Here is a 13,085-nt window from a genome sequence, read left to right on the forward strand (position 1 = left end):
ACATCGATCCAAATGCATGACACTGTTCCTGTCAAGGTAGCATAGCTGGCGGCCTAGGGGTGGAGGACCGTTGTGCAAATACCGCGGGGAGGACTCTGGATATGCTTGATCCCAGAGATTCTTAGATGTAACTGCCTTCCACAAATGGCATAAGTCCTGGATGTTCGGTGCCATACTTGAAGGTTTGACCTAAAGACACGTCCTGCGGTGCCCTAGTCCAACCATCACATATACCTCCGCCAGGAGACGGCGTGGGGTGCACTGGAAGGGAGAGGCGGCGCGAACGAGCCTCCCCAGGTGGAGGTTTCTCAGCTGCACCCCAGCGCTTCACTCGACAAGCTGAGTTGCGCCCGCTCCTGCAGCACATTGCCTCGCTCGGCCAGCTCAATTACGCCTGCTCTTGCTATTACAGCGTATCACCCGCCATCCGGCTGAATTGCACCCACTCTTGCGGTACAGCGACAGGCGGCTGCCACAGAGATCAGGAAATGGCGGTCGGCTCCACAGACTTGGGCCTGGCCTGCAAGGATGGCTCTGGACAACCCTGGAACTCGGACGCTTCACTGCTACGGCATGGGCCCCATTCCCAAAAGCGTCCCATCAGCCTTGAAGATTCTACAAGAGTCACCGGGGCGCCCGACTCCCGCAGAGTTCCGGTGGGGAGCTTCTGCCATGATTGCTCGCAGAATGGCCACGACGTAGCCACGGGGTGCTCTCATGCTAACGCCAGCTTCAGTCTGAAACTTCCAGAAACACTGTAGACTACCAATTCAATCAGTTCCGGTGGAGCCCCAACGACGTATCGCGTTGTTGCATAATGCGTCATATGACACGCCGCGTTAGAGCGCCCGGAAGTCCTCCGGTGCGCGAGGCGCGAAGCGCAGCTCCCCGGAAGCAATCCGGGGCGCGGAGCGCGTAACGTAAGCATAACAGGTCATGTGACTTGTTAATAAAGCTTTTCATTGCTTTAGAAATATTTTTATGAGCATATTTGATTATTTCATTAAAGACACTACACATAACCTGTTTTTCAAGTTATGTTTAATTTTAAATGAAACGGTTTACATTTTCACTTTTTATTTCCAGTAAATTTTAAAAATAAATGTTTATAGTTCCATATGCTGAAGCACGTCAGCTTCCCACCCTATGTCATACAATTCTGACAAATCGGCATCCTCATCATGTTCTTCATCATCCTCAGGATTTAAATCATCTAAGGGATCCACTTCCACTGATGTTTCAATGACAAGTTCAACGATAAGATCGAGATCAACGGATTGCTTATTATCACTCATGGTTAATGTTGTCGTTATCTTTAAAGAAAGAGAACAACAATGAGATGTTGCAGAGTAAGAGACAAATCTCAGAGACTATAATACCACACGACAGCAAAATAAATATATTATATAATATATAATTTTATATATAATATTATATAATATAATAAAAAACAAAATAACAGGTTAAAACGTTTTTATTCTTGAACAAAAATATATTAAAACAACTATGGAGAACCATTACACGAATAGTTTTTTTTTTTTGCAATGTCTGCACTCGTATTAGATAAGAAACTTGCCTTGAAAACAGTGCATTTCTGAATAAACATTTCAAATATACACGTTCTCTCTTTTAATCCATAATCTCAACTAAAATGATTGTATATTGAAACAGTATTTATGTGTTCCACGTAACTTCAGCTGTACTAACTTAATATTTTCTTTTGTCGACCTGATTTACTCATACTAGAACCCACAGGCCTATAACAGCCCGTGAACCCTTTCTTTTACAGTACATGACAAAACAAACAATTACAGACTTACCTTTACCAATGCTTTGTACGATGTACAACAGTGACAGTCACAAAATAGATATTCGTTTGACGGAAGTCTCAATTATGCTGCTATCACTGCAACCAAAATTCAATGGCACAGATATCCAGTCAATACAGACTCATATATGTCTCTTCAGCCAATCATATTTCCTCCAGCAAAATTTTGTATTCAAATATACATTTCAGTTCGTTGTCCCTCACAATATTTTCAATGTCACATAAAAGTCACCCATCACCCACTGCCATCTCTGGCTGTTTCCATGGTAACACCTCATTCTGCACCTGGCTGAAGGCACAGGTAAAAAGTTCATATCTCAACGTTCTACAGCAAACTAACAACACTGTTTTCCCTCCAGAAATACCTGCCTATCCACAGCTCTGTTACATGTCATTTTTTTCACACCCAATACTACTTTTTCTTTTACATAACATTAACATGCAACGTAGTCTTCAATCTTCACGTATTAGAATCAACCAATCATCTTTTGTTTTTCAACCACACCAAGCCTCATCCATTTTTTTATCCTGACTTTCAGCTTCTAACTGCCATTCCACTTCCAGAACCCATCGGAGTACGAGTGCATCTGCCTTGAAAATGAAGGTTTGGCTTTTAGGACACAGCTATATTCACTGGAGTGGAAAATATGCAGCAAGCAGACGAATTTCCAACCTTGATTTAGCAAATGTGCAGATAACGTGGATTGGGCAAAGAGGATTAAGATGTCACCAATTAATACCATTGGTGAAAACTTTTATGCATCTCCCAGAACCAGACCTTATAATTGTGCACTGTGGTGGGAACGATCTAGGCACATTGACTGGGGTAGATCTGGAAATGCTTCTAAAAGACACCTTTCGACAATTGATGACACTTTTTCCTCGAACTGCCTTGGTATATTCCAATATATGCCAAAGACAGAAATGGAATTGGTCCAATCAACATTGTGCACAAATTGAGAAAGCAAGGAAACATGTAAATAAATCTGTTTCTGCTTTCCTCAGAGATTATAGCATGGGTTCTATTTACCACAACAACTTGCGTTACCACATGCAAGACATCTATAGGACAGATGGTGTTCATTTCACGGATGAGGGAAACAGAATCTTCCTCTGCAACATCAGACTCTGCATCGGTACATACTTATAAATGCAGAAACAACTCAATTAACACAAGGGCTCTTTTCAGAGCCACCTTATATCAAAGCACTCAAACTTCTGATTTATCTCCATTTTCACACTCTTGTAAATAGGTGTGCGCGCCCGAGTGCGCGCACCCCGCAACTTTTTCAAAGAAAAAAAATATATATATTTTCGCCTTTAAAGACCTTACTGCACACCCTGAGAAAACCTACGCAGCAAAACAATCTCTACCTTCTCCCCTTTCCATGTTCCAACGCTTTGAAATGACAATATATTTACTCGCAGTGACAAAATGGCGGTCAACACTTCCTGATTTCCTTCAAATCGAACGATAACAGACGTCACGCAGCAAAAAAAAATTCCGCTCGCGCGCAGCCGCTTGAGTGCGCGAACCCGTCCGCGCTTATAGATATATAATTGACTTTGACTTTAATTTTCTCAGCAACTACTGAACGGATTTACACCATTCCACAAAAAGCGTAATCTGCGAGCCGGACTCTACAGTTTTGCAAAATTTCTTATAAATCCATTCAGCCGTTCGACCTGTAGCCGTGTCTAAACGTCCTATGGAAAATAACATGGAGAAAACATGTTTTGGGACCCCCCTTTTATCTCAGCCCCCGCTTGACGAATCCCCCCCAAACTTTCAGAGAAGGAGCGGAGCGGACCGAGCCATCTTCTTTGAGAAATTCGCAAAGATTCATCCACCAGGGCCAAAGTTAATCCAAATAGAATGTTGACGATTTCCTATGGAAACTAGGTCCTAACTATAACTACCTACTGGCGACCGCCAGTAGGTAACATATATATATATATATATATATATATATATATTCACTGAAAAAACCATAGGTTATAGACCATATATAGTTAGGAATTTGCATTTACAAAACCTTGAAAATTCACTGAAAAAACCATAGGTTAGAGACCATATATAGTTAGCTGGACATTTTATTGACATAAAACCAATGGAATTCCATATATATTTAGTTGCACTAACTATATATCGCGCACCCGCAATCCACTGCTGATGATGTCACATATTACATCATTCATGACATGGTCAGTGACATCACTGATGACATCACTGATGACATCTCAAATGACATCACTGATTACATCACTGATGACATCTCAAATGACATCACTGATGACATCATCTAGTGTCTGTGTGTTTTTGTAAAGTTTAAATATGTTTTACATATTGAAGAATGAGTGGATGTATGGAAGACTGAGTGTGTGTGTGGCTGGCTGGGAGGTGTGTGACTCTGTGCATATCAATGTGTACTTGTATCAGTGATTGTATAAGAGAGTAAGTATGTGTTAGTATATGTGTGAAAAGTATGGTGTTCTGTGTTTAACTGTATAGATGAGAAAATCGAAGTGTGATTGATTCTTCACAGGACTGACTCGGTGTATGAGTGCATATGATAGTGTTGTAATAATGAGTGACTGTATGTATGAGTGATTGAATGGGTGAATGAGTGAATGTGTGTGTAGACGTAGGAATCAGTGAGTGCGTATGTAGTAACTGGTATTGGTGTGTCATGATGTCATCAGTGATGTCATTTGAGATGTCATCAGTGATGTCATTTGAGATGTCATCAGTGATGTCATCAGTGATGTCACTGAAGTATGGTGTTCTGTGTTTAACTGTATAGATGAGGAAATGGAAGTGTGATTGATTCTTTACAGGACTGACTAGGTGTGTGAGTAACTCCATGGATGAGTGGCAGTGTGTGAGTGTCTGCATAGGTGTATGAGTGCATATGATAGTGTTGTAATAAGGAGTGACTGTATGTATGAGTGATTGTATGGGTGAATGAGTGAATGTGTGTGTAGACGTAGGAATCAGTGAGTGCGTATGTAGTAACTGGTATTGGTGTGTCATGATGTCATCAGTGATGTCATTTGAGAAGTCATTTGAGATGTCATCAGTGATGTCATCAGTGATGTCACTGACCATGTCATGAATGATGTAATATGTGACATCATCAGCAGTGGATTGCGGGTGCGCGATATATAGTTAGTGCAACTAACTATATATGGAATTTCATTGGTTTTATGTCAATAAAATGTCCAGCTAACTATATATGGTCTCTAACCTATGGTTTTTTCAGTGAATTTTCAAGGTTTTGTAAATGCAAATTCCTAACTATATATGGTCTATAACCTATGGTTTTTTCAGTGAATTTCATTGGTTTTTTAAAAGCTAATATCTATAGCTGTAAAATATATTCTTTATTACGTGACGTATCACGTAGCCACGTGAGACGCCTCATGACGCGTCGCATAACCGTGACGTATCGGCTCTGCAGCGCAAACAAAACCCGTAACGTAAGCGTGCCGGAGCACGCTTACAGATATATATATTTTTTTTAACCTTAATTAGACAAAATCCACACGTGCACATATCTTGAGGCCTTGCAAAGGCACATCAAACAAACAGTCCCTACAATTTTGCCAAGTTTGCTGGAATTCTATTCCCTTATTTTTTTTTTTACTGTTTCTCTTGGTTTTCCCCTTGTTACGCTTACCGGGACGCTACCCGGTACGCGAACCGGACGCTCCAAAAACACAAGATGGCGGACTCCCGTTACGCTGCCGGTTAGCTGCCCGGTTCGCGTACCGGGAAGCGCCTCTACCGCGAAAAATCGCGGGGGACTTTAATATCCCCCTCATCAATCCTAGGGGGTCAGGAGGGGTTTACCTTGCCCCCTTTCCTTCATTTCCCCTTCTTTTTTCACCACATCTTGTCTCTCGAACCTACCGAGAGACAAGATGGCGGCCGCTCTGGACTGTTTACAATGTTGACAGCTACGCTGCCGGTTAGCTGCCCGGTTAGCTGCCCAGTGAGCTGCCCGGTTCGCTGCCCGGTTCGCGTACCGGGACGCGCCTCTACGGCGTAAAATCGCAAAAAAAAAAAAATTTTATTTTTTGCCCCGCGGGGCACTTTAATATCCCCCTCATCAATCCTACGGGGTCAGGAGTGGTCTACCTTGCCCCCTTTCCTTCATTTCCCCCTTCGTTTTTCACCACATCTTGTCTCTCGATCGTACCGAGAGACAAGATGGCGGCCGCTCCGGACTGTTTAGAATGTTGACAGACACCGGAGAGCCAATCAGCTTCGCTTCGCGAAGTTCCGTTACGCGTCAGGTACGCGAACCGGGGCGCTAACCGGAGCGCTGTCACAGATATATATATTTTTTTAAACGTTAATTTCTCAAAATCCACTGGAGCACATATATTGAGACATAGCAAAGGCACGTCGGGCAAACCATATCTACAATTTTGCCAAGTTTCATGTAAATCTATTCAGCCGTTCGAGCTAAAAGTGAGTCCAACCGCCCTATGGAAAAATGAATGGGAAAAACGCGTTTTGGGACCCCCCTTTTTTCTAGGCCCCCCTTGACGAAACCCCCCCAAATTTTCAGCGGCTGCTCAGAAACAAAATGTGCCATTTTCCTGAAACTTTCAGCCAATTCCGTCCACAAACGCCAAAGTTATTAGACATAGAATTTTCAGAAATCCCATAGAGAAAAAATCCTAACTATATATACCCACTGGCTATCGCCAGTAGGTAATATACATATATAAACATATATAATCTGCATATCTATATAAATATAAATGCATGCATACATATACATATATGCATACATATGCATGTTATTTACATGAAAGTTTTAAAAACACTAATAAAAGCAAAGCTAAAAAGCCACCTCATTACAAACAGAATGGCTTTAACTTAAACGAGGGCGAGATCTATTGCATTTTCAATGCTTGTTTACTTTGGTTCTATCAAGAAGGCATTCAGATGTGTCACACATTTGCCACAAATTCTGAATGTTAGCACTCTAGTTGCTCATTAGATCACTGTAGTAAAGCTAGTGCTCACCAGGGAAGTCTGCTGCTAATCATGGTTTGCAGCCATTTTCCCGCATTTTTTATCCCGCAGACTTTCAGTCCGCATACCATTATCCCGCAAGGTCATTGACCTCGCATACCATTATCCCGCATTTTTTCAAAACGCATGTGCATTTATCGCGCATGCCTTTACAAAGAATTACGTTTTAAAGGCATGTATGGTAAATGCATTTGCGTTGTGAAAACCACGATGACGAGAGAGGTAAGTGGGTTTGTGTTAATTTTTTCGTGGGTTAGTGATTGTGTAGTGTAGTGTAGTGTTGTGTAGTGTTGTGTTAGTGTAGTGTAGAGTTGTGGTGGTTGTTTAGTGTAGGGTCATGCTGGGGGTAGTGTTTTAGGGTTTAGGGTTGTGTTGTAGTGTTTGCGTAGTGTAGGGTCATGCTGGGGGTAGTGTTTTAGGGTTTAGGGTAGTGTTGTAGTGTTTGCGTAGTGTAGGGTCATGCTGGGGGTAGTGTTTTAGGGTTTAGGGTTGTGTTGTAGTGTTTGCGTAGTGTAGGGTCATGCTGGGGCTAGTGTTTTAGGGTTTAGGGTAGTGTTGTAGTGTTTGCGTAGTGTAGGGTCATGCTGGGCATAGTGTTTTAGGGTTTAGGATAGTGTTGTAGTGTTTGCGTAGTGTAGGGTCATGCTGGGGGTAGTGTTTTAGGGTTTTGGGTAGTGTTGTAGTGTTTGCGTAGTGTAGGGTCATGCTGGGGTGTAGTGTTTTAGGGTTTGAGGTAGTGTTGTAGTGTTTGCGTAGTGTAGGGTCATGCTGGGGGTAGTGTTTTAGGGTTTTGGGTAGTGTTGTAGTGTTTGCGTAGTGTAGGGTCATGCTGGGGGTAGTGTTTTAGGGTTTTGGGTAGTGTTGTAGTGTTTGCGTAGTGTAGGGTCATGCTGGGGTGTAGTGTTTTAGGGTTTTGGGTAGTGTTGTAGTGTTTGCGTAGTGTAGGGTCATGCTGGGGGTAGTGTTTTAGGGTTTTGGGTAGTGTTGTAGTGTTTGCGTAGTGTAGGGTCATGCTGGGGGTAGTGTTTTAGGGTTTTGGGTAGTGTTGTAGTGTTTGCGTAGTGTAGGGTAATGCTGGGGGGTAGTGTTTTAGGGTTTTGGGTAGTGTTGTAGTGTTTGCGTAGTGTAGGGTCATGCTGGGGGTAGTGTTTTAGGGTTTTGGGTAGTGTTGTAGTGTTTGCGTAGTGTAGGGTCATGCTGGGGGTAGTGTTTTAGGGTTTAGGGTAGTGTTGTAGTGTTTGCGTAGTGTAGGGTCATGCTGGGGGTAGTGTTTTAGGGTTTAGGGTAGTGTTGTAGTGTTTGCGTAGTGTAGGGTCATGCTGGGGGTAGTGTTTTAGGGTTTAGGGTAGTGTTGTAGTGTTTGCGTAGTGTAGGGTCATGCTGGGGTGTAGTGTTTTAGGGTTTTGAGTAGTGTTGTAGTGTTTGCGTAGTGTAGGGTCATGCTGGGGGTAGTGTTTTAGGGTTTAGGGTAGTGTTGTAGTGTTTGCGTAGTGTAGGGTCATGCTGGGGTGTAGTGTTTTAGGGTTTTGGGTAGTGTTGTAGTGTTTGCGTAGTGTAGGGTCATGCTGGGGGTAGTGTTTTAGGGTTTAGGGTAGTGTTGTAGTGTTTGCGTAGTGTAGGGTCATGCTGGGGGTAGTGTTTTAGGGTTTAGGGTTGTGTTGTAGTGTTTGCGTAGTGTAGAGTCATGCTGGGGGTAGTGTTTTAGGGTTTAGGGTTGTGTTGTAGTGTTTGCGTAGTGTAGGGTCATGCTGGGGTAGTGTTTTAGGGTTTAGGGTAGTGTTGTAGTGTTTGCGTAGTGTAGGGTCATGCTGGGGTGTAGTGTTTTAGGGTTTTGGGTAGTGTTGTAGTGTTTGCGTAGTGTAGGGTCATGCTGGGGGTAGTGTTTTAGGGTTTAGGGTAGTGTTGTAGTGTTTGCGTAGTGTAGGGTCATGCTGGGGGTAGTGTTTTAGGGTTTAGGGTAGTGTTGTACTGTTTGTGCAGTGTAGGGTCATGCTGGGGGTAGTGTTTTAGGGTTTAGGGTAGTTTAGTTGTTTAGTGTATGCTAAAGGCATATTCGTTCTAAAAGTTTTCGTTATTTTAATTTGCGGCCTAATAGTACATGCAGGATTTTTTTTGCGGACTGATGGTATGTGGGATTTTGTCATATATTCGCTAATCATACTTTCTATGGCAAAATGAACCCCCTCATTTTGTTCCTTTTTAAATTAAATGTTTTAAGAGTTACCACTTTATTCCAATCAAGATGGCTTCAGGTGTGCCATACCTTTGTAATAAGTAGGACTGTTAGCACTCTAGTTGTTCTTTAGAACACTCTGGGACATTCTGTCATTGGGCTATAGTTGGGCTACATGTGGCTGATATTTGGGCTAAATTTGTTTTTTTTGTCTCTGGTGGCCATCTTTGGGCTACATTGGGCTACATTGGGCTACATTGGGCTACATTGGGCTACATTTGGGCTCCAACATATATATAGCCCAATGTAGCCCAATATATATTTTTCAAAGTTAATTTTCGTAAAAACCACTGGAGCCTATATCTTGAGACATAGCAAAGGCACATCGGGCTACCAGTCCCTACAATTTTGCCAAGTTTGGTGTAAATCCATTCAGCCGTTCAGGCTAAAAGTGAGGCCAACCGCCCTATGGAAAATTGCATGGGAAAAACACGTTTTGGGACCCCCCTTTTTTCTTGGCCCCCCCTTGACGAAACCCCCCCAAATTTTCAGGGGCTGCTCAGAAACAAAATGTTCCATTTACCTGAAAATTTCAGCCAATTCTGTCCTCAAACGCAAAAGTTATTCGACATAGAATTTTCAAAAATCCCATAGGAAAAAAATCCTAACTATATATACCTACTGGGTATCGCCAGTAGGTAATATATATATATATATATTACCTACTGGCGGTCGCCAGTAGGTATATATAGTTAGGATTTTTTCTCTATGGGATTTTTGAAAATTCTATGTGTAATAACTTTGGCGTTTGTGGACGGAATTGGCTGAAATTTTCAGGAAAATGGCACATTTTGTTTCTGAGCAGTCCTTGAAAATTTGGGGGGGTTCGTCAAGGGGGGGCCGAGAAAAAAGGGGGGTCCCAAAACGTGTTTTTAACATTGAGTTTTCCATAGGGCGGTTGGCCTCACTTTTAGCCCGAACGGCTGAATGGATTTGCACGAAACTTGGCAAAATTGTAGGGACTGGTAGCCCGATGTGCCTTTTGTAGGTCTCAATATATGTGCTACAGTGGATTTTGAGAAATTAACGTTTAAAAAAAGATATATATCTGTAACAGCGGACCGGGCAGCGCTCCAGGACGCGTACTTTTCGCGCAACGGAGCTTTGTGAAGCGAAGCTGAATGGTCCTCCGGCGTCTGTAAACATTCCAAACAGTCCGTAGCGGCCGCCATCTTGTCTCTCGGTAGGATCGAGAGACAAGCGGAGGCCAAACCGAAGGGGCAAATGACCATAAGGGGGCATAGTAGATCCTCCCTGACCGTTTAGGTTTGATGTGGAGGTTTTAAAAGGGCCCCGCGGGGCAAAAAAAAAAATAAATAATAATAATCGAACAGCTGAATGGATTTGCACGAAACTTGGCAAAATTGTAGGGACTGGTAGCCCGATGTGCCTTTGCTAGATCTCAATATATGTGCTCCAGTGGATTTTGAGAAATTAACGTTCAAAAAAAGATATATATCTGTAACAGCGCACCGCTTCGCGTACTTTTCGCGTTACGGAGCTTTGCGAAGCGAAGCTGATTGGCTCTCCGGTGTCTGTAAACATTCCAAACAGTCCGTAGCGGCCGCCATCTTGTCTCTCGGTAGGATCGAGAGACAAGAGGAGGCCAAAGCGAAGGGGCAAATGACCATAAGGGGGCATAGTAGATCCTCGCTGACCCCCTAGGTTTGATGTGGAGGTTTTAAAAGGGCCCCGCGGGGCAAAAAAAAATAATAATAATAATAATCGAACGGCTGAATGGATTTGCACGAAACTTGGTAAAATATTAGGGACTGGTAGCCCGATGTGCCTTTGCTAGGTCTCAATATATGTGCTTCAGTGCATTTTGAGAAATTAACGTTCAAAAACAAGATATATATCTGTAACAGCGCTCCGCTTCGCGGAGATAAAATTATATGTGTATTACCTAGCTGTTGCTAACACCAGTTAGCGACGGCTAGTAGGAGATAGCGACCATCTTGGGCCCCACTTTGCATGTGAGTGATATTTATCACTAATGACATGCAAAGTGGGCATGCCAAGATGTTAGCGACTGGAAACAGTCGCTAACATCGCTATCTCCTATTATCAACTTTTGGAAATATTCGAGATAAGCGCGAATATCTCCAAAAGCTAGCACCTGCCCTGAGCAGTTCTTAGCCATGTTATCCAATGGGAGGTGGATAACATGGCTAAGAGCATTAGCTCGGTAATGCATGAATATCGCGGAGTTTTCAGCGATATTAATGCATTGCGGTCGTTTTTTATCGTATTTGCGATAAACCTTGATAATAGCAAGGTTTATCTGCGATAATTTCTGACGGTAAAAAAATCGTTGCTAAGCATCGTTAGGGATAAATATCGCTTAACTTTGGTAATATGCCCCAACGTCTGTTAACGTTCGATTCGAAGGAAATCAGGAAGTGTTGAAAAACATTGTCTGCGCCATCTTGTCTTTTTTCAAATGCCACACTTTTGTCGTGCACGGCAGCCATTTTAGATGCCTTGACCAGACCCACTCTGTGCACGCTGTCGATCCTTAGCATGGCTCCCCACCCTCGCAAGCATCTCCCCCAGGCAGTGGTCACCCCCGCTCTCTGTCTTATGCATGGGTAATAAACCTCCCCCCATCTGCGCTGCTCTTCCCTGAGAATCACACCCTGTGCCCGCCCGACACCTCCCTTTCGCCCTATTCACTACCGCACCCTCTGACACTCCTTTTCCTCTGTGTCCGATAGTCCAGGCTGGTCCTAGGGTATCAGCTAGCCCTGCAGATGTAGTTTATGGCCACAGCTGTAAAGAATCACCCCTCTTCAAAGGAGTTATAGTAGATCAAGGCCCACACTCGATGAGATCCGTCACAGCAGAAGCGTTGCTATTATCTGAAAACCATCCTGTATTGTGATTGGGGAGGGGACCGAGCCTGAAGCGGAAGATTCCAGGGATGACTCTTTGTACATCAAAGTTTTTACAATTATGTGTCACATTAAAAATATATAGCACTCCGACAAAGTAGTAAGATTATAAAACTTTAATAATTTATAAATATATACAAGAAAACAAAAATAGTAATAACATATAAACATTTTTAGGGAAAAACAACGAAGTAGCGGTCGGCTGTGCGAATAGTCCCAACGCAGCACAACGTCCAGATTTCCGGCGTGGGGCGTCGCGGGGGGTGGGTCATCAGTAGCAAACTGTTGTGCGAATAGTTCCAAGGCAGCAGAACGCGCTGAAATCTAGATGACACGAAAGTGATGTCTAGTAAGTTGCCACCCAGCAAATAACGGCGTGGGGCGTCGCGGGGGGTGGGTCATCAGTAGCAAACTGTTGTGCGAATAGTTCCAAGGCAGCAGAACGATGGCACCAAGGTGATGTCCAGTAAGTTGCCGCACTGGTTTTGGTATCCTACAATGCTGCTCCAAATAACGGCGTGGGGCGCCCCGGGGGAGGCGGCGTGAACGGGCCTCTCCAGGTGGAGTGTCATCTGTTGTAGTGGGGCGCCCCTTTACCGTTTCAGTTGCCATTCCGTCCGTTTTTGGTCCACTTTGTCAAAAGCCGCAATTCAGCTGAGTTGCGCCCACTCTTGCGGTGCAGCGATAGGCGGCTGTCACAGGACTCTCAAAATGGCGGCAGGCTGTTTCCTTTTTGGGCCTGGTCCACTGAAATGGCCCTGGGACACCTTGGAAATCGGACGCTTGTCTGCTAGGTCTTGGACCCCATTCTCGAAAGCGTCCCCTCCGCCTTGAGAATTCATCAAAAGTTTTGGGGGCCCCGACTCCTGCAGGCTTCTGGTGGGGAGCGGCTGCCATGATTGCTCGCGGAATGACCACGACTGAGCTACGAGATGGTGGTGCTCTCATGCTGACGCCAGCTTCAGTCTGAAACATCCAGAAACAAGGTGGGGCTTTCATCGTTTGGGAAAAAAAAAAAGTTTTCATCCAATGAAAAGTGTTGTATTTAGGTCATATGATCAAGCCTTCCATCATTAGGAA

This window comes from Lissotriton helveticus, chromosome 5_1 (genome assembly GCF_964261635.1).
Source record: "Lissotriton helveticus chromosome 5_1, aLisHel1.1, whole genome shotgun sequence".
Lineage (NCBI taxonomy): Eukaryota > Metazoa > Chordata > Amphibia > Caudata > Salamandridae > Lissotriton > Lissotriton helveticus.